Source organism: Chrysochloris asiatica, unplaced genomic scaffold, assembly GCF_000296735.1.
Source record: "Chrysochloris asiatica unplaced genomic scaffold, ChrAsi1.0 scaffold00006, whole genome shotgun sequence".
Taxonomy (NCBI): domain Eukaryota; kingdom Metazoa; phylum Chordata; class Mammalia; order Afrosoricida; family Chrysochloridae; genus Chrysochloris; species Chrysochloris asiatica.
This window is the reverse complement of record NW_006408524.1, coordinates 19,033,731-19,046,645: the sequence shown is the minus strand read 5'-3', so window position 1 is coordinate 19,046,645 and position 12,915 is coordinate 19,033,731. Positions and strand designations below refer to the sequence as shown.

The following is a 12,915-nucleotide window of genomic DNA, read 5'->3' as shown; positions in this document are numbered from 1 at the left end:
AGGTCAGTGTGAACCACAAGGTCAGTGGTTCAAACTACCAGTCACTCCTTGTAAACCCTACACAGGGTTGCTATGAGTCGGAAGCAACTCAACAGCACTTAACAACAATATACTCAACAAATGGCTTTCATTAAAAAGAACAACTCAGAAGAATTAGGGAATGATCCATAAAATCCATCACATGTGTTGGTATATCCAAACAGTGAGTGACAAGTAACACCCATGGATTGCTTCCATCGTACCCAAATTAGAGGGCAATGGTGATTCAATGGTAGAATTTGCATGTTGCATGAGACAGATGTTGTCATCAAGTGCCGTCATTCGGTTCTGACTCATAGTGACCCTGTATAGGGTTTCTGAGGAGCAGCTCTTGGGTTTGAACTGCTGACCTTGTGGTTCACAGTCCAATGCTGATCCACAGCACCATGGCAGGAATCCACAAGAGAAGGTACCCAAGAGTAATTCTTGGCCAAAATGCAGCCACAATCTATCTGTCAGCCGTGGGTTGTGTGTTGCTGTCATGCTGGACTGATTTCAGTGGAGCTTCCAGACGAGGACAAAAAGCCAAATATCAGCCAATGAAAGTCCTAAGGTCACAATAACCTTATTCCATTGTGCATGGGGTTGCTGTGAGTCAGGAGTGACTCACTACCAACGAACAACAACAATATCCACATTATACCAATGCCGATGCTACAAAAAACCTTCTACAATTAGAAGGGTTACGTCAGTAAATCTCTGACCAAAGTTTAAGTTCTCCTTCCTGGAGATTTAAAAAAGAAAAGGTTTACAGAGAAGACCTATGCTACTAGAAACAGTCCCCAAGGTTGTCTAATTCCATTCCTTCCAAGGGTGAGAGGGGAAAAAATAACTCCAGAGAGTCAGAACACCTCCTTTATACCAAATCTACAAGATCAGAAATACACAAGGGCGAGTCAAAAAGTATAGCTATTAGGGCTCCATTTCATACATGTACAAGTTCATACATGTACAAGTTCATACCAAATAAAACATGTTTTATTATGTCTCTGCAATCAGTAGATGGCTGCAGACAAGTTCTCTCAGGAATATACTTGTCTTAGTCACATTAAGGTGTCTTCAAAAGAAAAAAAATGTCCAATCAAAATAGTGGCTCCCAAGTGGATCTGTTGGTCCAGTTAAATTCATCTCAAAAGTTTACAGTGATTGTTCTTTGGGACTCCCAAGGGGAAATCATGATAGATTTTCTTGAAGGACACAGGATGATTACAGGACTTATTACAAAGAAGTTTTAAGAAAACTGAAAACTGTCTTGGTAAGACAAAGGCCAGCAAAGTTGTGGGAGGAATTTTTTCCTATTACGACATGCATCTGCTCATTCTTTGAAAGTAGCAAGGTCTTCGGAAAAGTTTGTTGGGAAACAACAAACCTATCCACCCTACAGCCCTGATCTTGCCTCTCAGAATTCTTGAGGAACAGGCTTTGAGTCCCTCGAGAATGCCCAAATTGCTTTTTTATGTGGCATAAATTGAAGAGTACAGAATTCGTTGGGGAGTGGTTGTTGTTGTTAGGTGCAATCAAGTCAGTTCTGACTTTTAATGACCCTACATAGGGTTTCTGAGGAGCAGTTAGTGGGTCTGAACCACCAACCTTGCATAGGGAAAGGTTGTTGTTGTTGTTGTTAAGTGCCGTGGAGTCGGTTCCGACTCATAGCGACCCTGTTACAGGGTTTCCGAGGCTGTAAATCTTTACGGGAGCAGAAAGCCTCATCTTTCTCCCACAGAACAGCTGGTAGTTTCGAACTGCTGACCTTTCGGTTCACAGCCCGATTCGTAACCACCACGCTACCAGAGAGAGATGGCAATATGGCCTTCATCAGTGTGTAGATCTAGATGGAGGAGACGTGGAGGAAAAAGAGCTTCCCATGTTGACATTTTTGTTTAATAAAGGTTTCTATGATTTTTCAGCAATATTTTTTAACTTAACCTCATATATGAGACAGTAACAAACAGGAGTCCTGATGTGAGGCTGCAGGATAATGTCAGTTTGAACCACAAGATCAGTGGTTCAAACCCACCAGCTGCTTCTCGGAAACCCTATGCATGATCACTATGGGTTGGAACCAACTCGATGACACTTAACAACAATAACAAACACACAAGCACAATGTAGTACAATGACGAAAGCATCAGCAGTTCAAATTGCGGATGAAAAACCCTGACAATCTGCTCCTATAAAAACTATAGCCTACCAAGCCTTATGTTGCTGTTAAGTGCCGTTGAGTCAGTTCTGACCCAGGGCAAACATGTATAGGGTTTCCCAGGAGTGGCTGGTGAGTTGAACCACCAACCTTGTGGTTCAAACTGACTTTGCAGTCCAGCACATTAACCCACAGTGCCACACCAGGCAGTTTCATTCTGTCCAATAGTGTTACTATGAATTGCAATCAACTCAAGGCCCACAATAACAACGAACAAGCAGAAAAGACTCAGGAGAAATCCTACGAAATTCAGGAACTAAGCTTAGGAGGAGATGATAACAAGTCAGGCATTTACTTACTCAGGGGACCCAAGTAACTCATGTTTACATATAAATCTAAGAGCTTTACTTCTTTGGTTTTATAGCTCATGATAGATTAGAAGCAAGGAATTGGAAAGGGAGTAAAGCAGAAGAAGTGCTTGAATCAGGCATCTGAACAATGCTTGGCATAATGTATAATTCTGTTTAATAAAATGTGCTATAAAACATCTGTTCCACGAAAGAATAAATGAATGAATGAATGAGAAAATGAATCACACCTAATAGTTTTGTAATAAAAAGACAAAAAGGCTGCAATAAAGGCTGATCCAAAGATATCCCTTACCATTTACTGCCCTTACAAATTTCTATGCACATTGTTTAAAATCACTACTATTGTTGTTAAGGGCCACCAAGTTGGTTTCAATTCATAGTGGCCCTGTGTAAGGTTTCCAAGGATATGCTGGTGAGTTTGAACTTCTGACCTTGTTAACAGTCCAGTGCTGATCCTACAGTGCCATACCAGGAGTCACTACTATTAGAAAATGGTAATGGTGCTGAGCAATTAGAAATTTACACTTTATCCAGAAAAGGATGCTTAAGAGGGCACAGAGATGAACTATATAGTTTCAAGATTGCTAATATAAAATAGTTTTCAAAAGCTGAAGTAGCAACTTTAGCCATTTGCAAAATTCATTAACATGGAGCATTCTATAGGCTCCACGGCTCCACAGCTCGTGAGGAGCAGAAGCCGGATTGGAGCTCACATCACTCTGACTTCCAGCCTCTGCCATGTCCTTTTCTCTAACATGTTTGATAAATGCAGACTGGCTGCCAGAGATAAAGGCAGAGGCAGTAATTGAGAGAGCAGATAGAAGAGACCTATGCCAATTCCAGTTCTTCTAAGCAAGGTAGATGTGTTCATCCATCCTCCTCTGAATTAGTAAAGAATGTACAAAGGCCTAAAGTCAAGAAAAAGTATGAAGCTCTGGTGGTGGTGGTTATGTGCCTTGGAGTCGGTTCCGACTCATAGTGACCTTGTTTCTGAGGCTGTAAATCTTTACAGGAGCAGAAAGCCTCATCTTTCTCCCATGGTACAGTTGGTAGTTTTGAACTGCTGACCTTAAAGTTCACAGCCCAACTCGTAACCACTATGTTACCAGAGCTCTAGAGGATATATAAACGGTTCTTAATAGCTAGCTTACAGAGCCTAAGGGGTTAGACCAGGAGTGGGAAAGGTCAGTATTTAGGGTGGTTGTGCCCCAAACAGAATGACTATCCCAGTTATTCCAGTTTGCTAATCATGCCTTTGTTTTCAGGAGGAGAGTTCCCCTGGTTGTTTGAGCCATAGTTGTGCTATGTAGATAGAAAAGGATCAATTAATTATGGACTGTAGCTAGGAAGGGAGTTCAATTTTAACTATGGTCACTGTGCTAAGACAGCTATTCAGGTACAGTGACTCTGTATAGGGTTTCAGTGGAGAGGCTGGTGGTTTTGAACCACTGACTTTGTGGTTAACAGTCCAATGCTTATCGTACAGTACCACACTAGGACTTTGACTTCAAGCTAAGTAAAAACCTTTTCAGTGCCCCCATTTCTCAGTGCTTCCATTTCAAATGAAAAAAAGGACAGTTTCATTCTTCCTGGCAAAAACAGCACCTCTCTTTTAAGAGTTATGTGGGCTCAAGCTGTAGTGCCAGTGGAGCCCTTGTTTCAACGCTAAGGAAAATCATAAACTATAACAAGTACACTGTTTGTGTAAATCTCCAAGGCCTCCTCCAAAGTCCTTCAGCAAAAGTATGGCTAGCTCCCAACATATGCCCTTAAACTAACCTTTTACAATAACTCAATTCCCTCATGCTTCCCTAAGTTGAAGGGGGGAGCATTTTTAAAGTAATGACCCTCAATAATTTATGAACCTGATAGGCTCTTGCTGAAGCCATTTGAACTCCCAGAAGAAATACACCCTAGAAATGTCATGAATTGAAATTGATTAAGAGATCTTGAAATGGATGTGTGATGGTCCGCTTTGTTTCACTAGTAATAAATGGTAATACAAAGTACTTTGTTTCACTAGTAATAAATGGTATTCTCTCAGAAGAATCTGAGAGAATAACTTGAGATCATTCTTAGAAACCACTCATCTCAAGCACTGGGTGATAGTTACCTGCAAGGAGAAATAATAAGAAAACATGGTCTTGCTAGAATTAAAGTTATAGTCAATTACTTTATAGTCAATTACTATCATTAGGACGTGTTCAAATGTAGAAAGCAAACAAGAGCAGTATTTGCCCTCATAAGGAGAGTTGATTTTTATAAGTGATGACAAGAGATTTCCTCAGGAAGTGACTGTAGTCACTGTAACAGGCCAAGATGAGGTTCCCAGAATAACCAAATCATTGCTATGAAATCAATTCCCAGTCATGGGAACCTCATGTCAGTAAGAGTAGAACTATGTTCCAGGGAGTTTTCAGTGAATGATTTTCTGGAAGTAGATTGCAGATCTTTCTTCCCAGGAGTCTCTGGATGGACTCAAACCTGCAACCTTTTTGTTATCAGCCAAGCACAGTAAGTATCTGTACCACCCAGGTACTCCATTCCCTGGTTAAGCCACCCCAAAATGACCTTGTTCGATGACAGTTAGAAAGCCTTTGAGTCTCAGGGTACAGGATGTGTAAGATCCACAAATGCAGGACAAATCTTGTAGAAGAAGGAACCATATACGGTACAACAGCAAGCTCAGGAAAAATATAGTGGAATCTCTAAGCGACGACTGCAGTAAGATAGCTGTGGTTAGCTAAGAACTTAAACAAGTAAACACTAAATAGGATAAAATTAGTATTTGTGAAGTCCCTCTAGTCTTCAACAAGTGACCTCAATCATCCTGTGTCAAACAGAACTCTCTAGCAGAAGCTGCCCACATCCTTTTAGCATAGTGTCCTATCCTTTTATTCTTTCCATCTTCCTCTTCTCAACTAAAATTATTTTTGTCTTAACTAGTCTCAAAAACATCACTTAGACCAAATCTCCACTTTTCAAATCACTAGCACTAGACCCATCAAAAGGTATCCATCGTAACCCGTAAGTCTTCCTCATCATTGGTCTTCCCCTCACCCTCACTATTATGTTCAAACATATACCTTGATTGAAATAAACTAAAACATGGCACATGAATTAACACTTCCCAGTCCTGAGAATGGGATAGACGTCGCCAACCACTTTGTACTCTTTCTAAAAGAGCCTCAAAGCAGCAACACATTCCTTCTCTCTGTAAGTTCCTACAACCCACTTCAGGTTGAGAACCAGTATGCAAGAGGGGTGCTAAGATCATAAGCGTTACAACAGGGTCCTGGGCCTGACCAACATTCTCTCTTTTTGTTTGTCTGAGAAAATTATTTCTCCTTCATCCTTGAAAGGTAATTTCAGTAGAAAAGAATTCTAGGTGGATACGTTACTTTTCTTTCTATCATGTTTTTTTTTTTTTCTTTCATCAACTTTAAATATTTCATTCTTGTTTGCATGAATTCTGATGAGGAATTCCATATCATTCTTACCGATTTCTCCTACTCTAAGTTTTCTAGTATCTTTCAAGACTTTCTTGTTTTGGTTTTTGGCAGTTTGAATATGATGTGCATAAGTGTGGGAGTTTTGTTTTGCTCTAGTATTTATCTTGCTGGTGTTCTCTGAGATCCTTAGATACCAGAGTATTTGTCATTCATTCTGAAAGTTCTCTGTCATTAGTACTTCAAATATTTTTTTCTACTTTATTCTCTTTCCTTTCCTCTGGTGTTTGTATGCACATATGTAACGTCTTTTGAAATAATGCATTGTTCTTCGTTATTAGTTGTTTGCTTTTGTATGTCTTTCATTTTCCTCTTTGAATATCCATCTGGGAAGTTTCTATTACCATCTTCAAATCCACTAATTTTTTTACTTGGCCAAGGTACTCTTCAGTTTTGTTATTGCTTTTCTTTTAATTTCTAGCATTTTCTTTGTGTTCTTGCTTAGAGTTTCCATCTCTATGCTTACATTATCCATCTCATTACATTTAGTCTACTTTTTCCATTAAAGTTCGTAATGTATTAATCATAGTGATTTTTAATTCCTAGTCGGATAATTCCAACATCTGTGTATTATCTGAATCTTGTTCTGATACAAGCTTTGTCTTTTCAGACTGTATTTTTCTTGACATTTGGCACATATTGTAACTTTTTGGTTGTTGAGAGTTTTGTTGAGAGTGATGTTGTATCAGCTAATGGTAAGTAGGCACTTAGTGTAAGAGATTATGTTAATTCAGCAAGGAGTTGATTTAATTTTTGCTGCAGCTATTGGCACCAGGACCCCTGTAGGATCAGCACTGGATTGTGAATCACAAAGCCAGCAGTTCAAAGCTATCAGCTGTACCTCAGAGTCCTATACAGGGTCTCTATGAACAGGATTCAAATTGTGGCACTGTGGGTTAATGCATTGGACAGCAAAATCGCTTTGAACTGCAAGGTCAGCAGTTCAAGCTCACCAGCTGCTCCTCGAAAACCCTGTACAGTGTTGCTGTGGGTCAGAACTGACTCAATGGCACTTAACAACAACAACAATAGGTATCAGAGTAAAAAAAAATTCCTCTAACATCTGTTTTTGTCTCCTCACTTGATCTGGGATTTCTTATACCCCCTTCTCACAGAGTCTGTGCTTACAACTCCTTCAGTTCTGTCCTGTAGGGTCCCTATGAGGCAGAATCCACTTGAAAGTAGTGGGCAGTGTCTGCGGCAGCTGTTCCACTGAGTCCTGTTGGTATGGTGATAAGATGTGGAGGAAGGGAAGCATCCAATATTCTCCCAGTTACCTCTCTATAATTTAGAGGGCTGTGATGTCACAATTGTATTCCTGGTAGCATAGTTTTGTTTTAATTCCTGCTGCTACTCTCTTCCTTGGTTGCATGGCTCCCAATCTACTGTAATTTGTGCCTAGGTTTTTTGCCTGAAGTGGGAAGAATGCCTTTTCCCAAACTTGAGAAAGTTTGGCTAAGTCTTTTCATCTGGAAAATGACCTTTGTTATAAGAGAAGATTGGTGTCTTTTATAAAGACTACAATAGTGAGGTTGGCCCAGGATCAGGTAGTGTTTTGTTCTGCTGTGCATAGGGTCGCTATGAGTCAGTACCGACTCAACGGCACCTAACAACAAACAACAACTCTTCTCCTCACGGCCTATAACCACCACCATCACTCTTCTCCTCCTCTTCCAGAAACCCCTAAGGAAGCTTTCCTTGATCCATGAGACCTTGGTAGGGATCATGGAAATGAGGGGAATCCCTAAGTGTGTAGCCCCCAGGAGTTTCATGCCAATCCACACATAGCCTCCTGCAATCATCCAATGTTCTACCAGTCTATGGAGTCCTGGTGTGGCGCTGAAGGGTAATGCACTGGATTGCAAAGTCAGTTTGAACCTCAAGGTCAGCAGTTTAAGCTCACCAGCTGCTTCTCAGAAATCTTATAGAGGGTCGCTATGGGTCAGAACCAACTTGACAGCACTTAACAACAACAACAAGTCTATGGCTCCAGCAACTTGTAAAACAGTTTTATGCTTGAAAGCCTTTAAGTGATCTTCTCTCTTGTTTATCTGTTAGGCTTTGGGATACTAACCACAGGTCAAGGGTTCAAGCCCACTGGCCATCAGCAAGATGAGACCGTCTGCTCCAGTAAAGATTCACAGTCTCAGAAATCTTGTATAGGGTTGCTGCAAGTCAGAATTGACTTGATGACAGTGAGTTTTATCCAGTTTATCTAAAGTACTGGACCACAAGGTCAGTTTGGACCACAAAGTCAGCATTTCAAAGTCACCAGCTGCTCCTTGGAAACCCCATACTGGGTGACTATGAGTCAGAACCAACTCAACAGCCCTTAACAACATCTACTTCATGCTTAGGAATCCTGGTGTGGTGCTGTGGGGTAAAGTACTGGACCACAAGGTTGGGTTGAACCTCAAGGTCGGTGGTTCAAACTAATCAGCTGCTCCTTAGAAACCCTATGCAGGGTTGTTATAAGTCAGAACCAACTAGACAGCTCTTAACAACAAAAACCTACTACAAAATATGTATAAAATTAAAATGTAATCATTGATTAATTTCATGAGTCCAAAAGTCTATAAAGTTTTTAAAGTCTGTATTAAATGATGATAGTTATTATAAGTATATATTTCAGATGGTGGTGGTAGTGGTGGTGTGCCATGGTTCTGACTCATAGCGACCCGCATAGGTTTCCGAGGCTGTAAATCTTTATGGGAGCAGAAAGCCTCATCTTTCTCCCTCAGGTCGCTGGTGGTGTCAGACTGCTGACCTTGAGGTTAGCAGTCCAATTTGTAACTACTACGCTACCAGAGCTCCTTACTACTCCATACTGCCTGTATGACTGTCAAATTAAAAAAAAAAATTCATCATTATTTAATATATTATAATAAACATTTAACACTAATAGCTTATAAATACCAAATTTAGAAATTAGCCATCTGATCAATAAATGACCAATGGGGAAAAAATCTGATACAGCAATGTAGGAGAAGCCCTGGACTGCGAGGTCAGTTTGAACCGAAATGTCGGCAGTTCAAACTCACCAGTCGCTCTTTGGAAACTCTATATTGGGTAGCTATAAGTCAGAACAGTCTTGACAGCACTTACCAACAACAACAGGAAAATATCACAATCCTCAGCCTTAAACAAGTATACATAGATACATTATTTGACTCTATAAAGGAGCTCTGGTAGCTTAGTGGTTATGAATTGGGCTATAAACCGCAAGGTCAGCAGTTCGAAACTACCAGCTGTTCCATGGAGAAAGATGAGGTTTTCTGCTCCCGTAAAGATTTACAGCCTTGGAAACCCTGTACAGGGTCGCTATGACCACGGCACATAACAACAACAACAACATAAACATTACACCAAGTTCTAGTAGCGCCAGATGGATTCATTTGCCTAAATATGGAAGAATCCAATTTTAGCATATGAAAAATGTCAATACCTCCAAATGGAATAACCCCAGGGGCCACATCAATATCTGGAAAGACAGGGTGCTTAGTGGATTTCATTAACTCTTTTATTCAGAAGTTATATCTCAACAACATACACGCATACCAAGTTTCCCAAATGGATCATTTTTTTAAAAAATTTATAAAGTCAGATAGATCATGTTGCCATTTTCCGGGCCCATATCATCCAAAAATAATTCTGTATGTTTTCTTAAAATGTACTTGGTTTATAAAATTCACTTTGAAGTCTCCTTTGGACTAGTTGTGACATCTTACTGGTTCCCTCATTAATAAATGAGTTAAATAAAATTTGGGACATATGTTCATGATATATTTGTATGAGAGTCATGTTTGAACCTTCTAAAAAAAATTAACCTTTAACAACTGACAGGTGAAGCTGAGTCTTTTTCATTTCCAAAGCCAAGCCCTCACAATGCTCCATTCAGCACAGGGATGCCCCATCATCCATCACTAATGAACAAAGAATTTCAGGCATCAGTTCACTGAGCTGGGCTGATGATATTGATATTTGTCCTGTATGGCTTTCAATGATAAGGATTCTTAGCTCCTGCCCTTAAGAAGCTTTTACAAAATCAATGCAACATTTATTCAAAAATACCAACTGAACATCCATTTCAGTTAAGTATGTAATCCTAAATATGGAAAAATCCTATTTTAGCATATGCAAATTTCCAATACCTTCAAGTGGAATAGCCTCAGGGGCCAGATCAGCAATGTTTGGAGAGAGAGGATGCTTAGCAGATTTCATTAACTCTTTTATTCACAAGTTATATCCCAACAACATACACTCATACTCATTCTCCCAGATAGATCTTTAAAAATAATAATAATAAAGTCAGACAGATAATGTTGCCATTTTCTAGAGAAATCACTGTAGGAAACACCTCTTTGAAGTGCTCAAGAGTAAAGATGTCAGTTTGAGGACTAACGCATGCCTGATCCTACAAGCCACGGTATTTGCAATAGTCTCAAAGCATGTGAAAGTTGAACAATGAATAAAGAAGACCATAGAAGAATTGATGCATTTGAATTATGGTGCTGGACAGAAGAACAAACAAATCTGTGTTGGGAGAAGTACAACCAGAATGCTCCTTAGAAGCCATGATGGCCAGACTTCATCACTCACAGTTCCTGGAGGAGGAGCTAGTGCTTGATAGAGTGAAGGGACAGGGAAAAAGAGGGAGACTTCCAATGAGATGGATTGGCACAGTAGCAGCAATTGTGAGGATGGCGCAGGACCAGGCGGTGTTTCATTCTGATGTACATAGGGTCGCTATGAGTCGGAATCGACTCAACAGCACTTAGCAACAAGAAGGAAACACAAGCTAGTAGATAAAGACTTCGAGGCATGTAAAATATACTTGAGGAAGTAAGACACAATGCATCAGAGGTCAACATATATTTTTTATTTCAGGATTAAGTCCAGATACTTGGCAGCTTTATTTGGGAAGACCCAATCTGGTTATAATACTGATCCACTGAAAATTCAGCAATATGTTCAGATGGCAATAGTGTGACTGTCAAGGTTAAGATGCTTACCTCTGTTTTCAGGATCATGACACTGCTAGAGAGACAGAACCCAATACAAACCACATTGGGCAAGAAGTCCTATTAAATGAATCCAGTTTCTTGGTTTGTGCACTGTTAGCTCTTAATTATAACTTCTCCCTAGGCAACAACTTAACTCTTCAGATACTCAGATTACAAAAACACATTCCAATTTCTCCCGAGAGGTCAATGTCAGTGATTCATGTGAGACTTTTATTCTTATCAATACTATTTGTGTGTACTTTGTACTTGACTCACAGGAACTCTAGTATTAGTAAACACAGATATGTTTATCTTCCCCTGATGGGCAACCAGTGAAAGGAGCTGTAAATGATAAACTCTAAGTAGATATTGGTCAGTTGGATACTGGCTGAAGGCACTATCTGAAGGTTAAAAACAGTGACTGATGTTGAGTTATGGTTGAATTATATTCTTTATCATTTGGAACTGACTCATCCCTTCTCAACAGCTCAGCTCTAGGAAGTCAATGAACCAATGTGAACTCTTTGATTTCTGATTTGAAACATATAATAAGGAAAGTCATTCAAAGTTTCCATATCTTGGTATCTTATCCAGACCTTTTTCTTTCTTCCAACTTTCTTTCCTTAATTGCCCTTGACCTTTCAATCTTCTTTATCTTTTTTTTTTTTTTTGAGTGAGGTTGATTTGGGAAGAATTACATTGTTGTTGTTTTTTTTTATTGTCCTCAGATTATATCCTAGTACCCTTTCCTGACCATCTAAGTAAGAGTCATTGTGGTAAAGCTACAGATCTAGTTAAATAAGCATCACAATTCTGGCAACCAGATTTATGACAAGCTCCAAATTGGGGCAAAACAGAAAGTGGCTTCCTTACGTTGACGCTCTAAAATATATGCTGTTTTTTAGCAAGTCCTTTATTTGATGGATAACCCCAACTTTGTGTAATAAACTGGGTTACCATTTCCGAGTGCATTAGAACTTACAAACAAATGGAATACTGCACACGAGAAAATCTACAGTGAGCACACAAAATTGTTCTACTAGCAATGAAGTGTGGGGTCTTTTACACTGATAAACTGTATTCAACAACTATCTCCAATTTTGGCTAAAAACCATTATAAACGTTTTTTTCTCTATTCTTAGATATTTTTGTTGTTCTGCTCTTGTTATCTTACTTTTTAGTGCTTCTGAAATTGACATGACTCTTCACACTGATGTGTTCCTTTACTGTAATGCAGTGTTTCTTTTTTTTCCCATTAATACAATTCAGTAATGGTATCTTATAATCCAGAATAGAAGAAATAAGGTAATTAACATGCATACAGTGGCTGAGTTGAGTTCACTGTCCTCTGGAATAATCGTGTTCAAATATTTTACAAAAAATGTTCACTTCTAAAATAGATCATTTTTTCTATCTATAAGTTTAGTTTAAAGGGGTAGCCTAGGAAAATTAAGTGGAACACTGCCTGCCCTGGAGGTGATTGGTGAATTAACCATCAGCTTAGGTGTAAAACATTCCCAAAAGAGAAGCTAATAACTATAACGATCACTAGTTTATTCTCTTAGTAGGGTTTCTATTTTCCTGATGAGTTGGTGTTTGACTTCACTGCTTCTTCAAAGATTGGCTCCAGCGAAGTTTGGAGGCTTTGTGCACTTGAAGGAATCATTTTTCAGCTCCCACATATAAAATGTACACCTCTTTCTAGTCTCAATAAAAAACGGCTATGACGAAAAGCATCACCATAGGAAGCTTTTAAGTCCGTCTTCTGCCTATAGCTGATTGGAATACCTAAAATGGGGTTACAACGTGCCCAGTGAAGGAGGCTTCCTGCTAAGCCTCTGCAATACATAAGA

The 12,915-nt window shown here is 39.4% G+C and overlaps 1 protein-coding gene across 3 annotated transcripts in view; it reads right to left on the bottom strand.

The window, feature by feature from the left end:
• Window positions 1-12,915, bottom strand: part of PDE1C (phosphodiesterase 1C, calmodulin-dependent 70kDa) — a 646,978-nt gene that overhangs the window by 211,503 nt on the left and 422,560 nt on the right. The gene's annotated exons all lie outside the window — the stretch shown is intronic.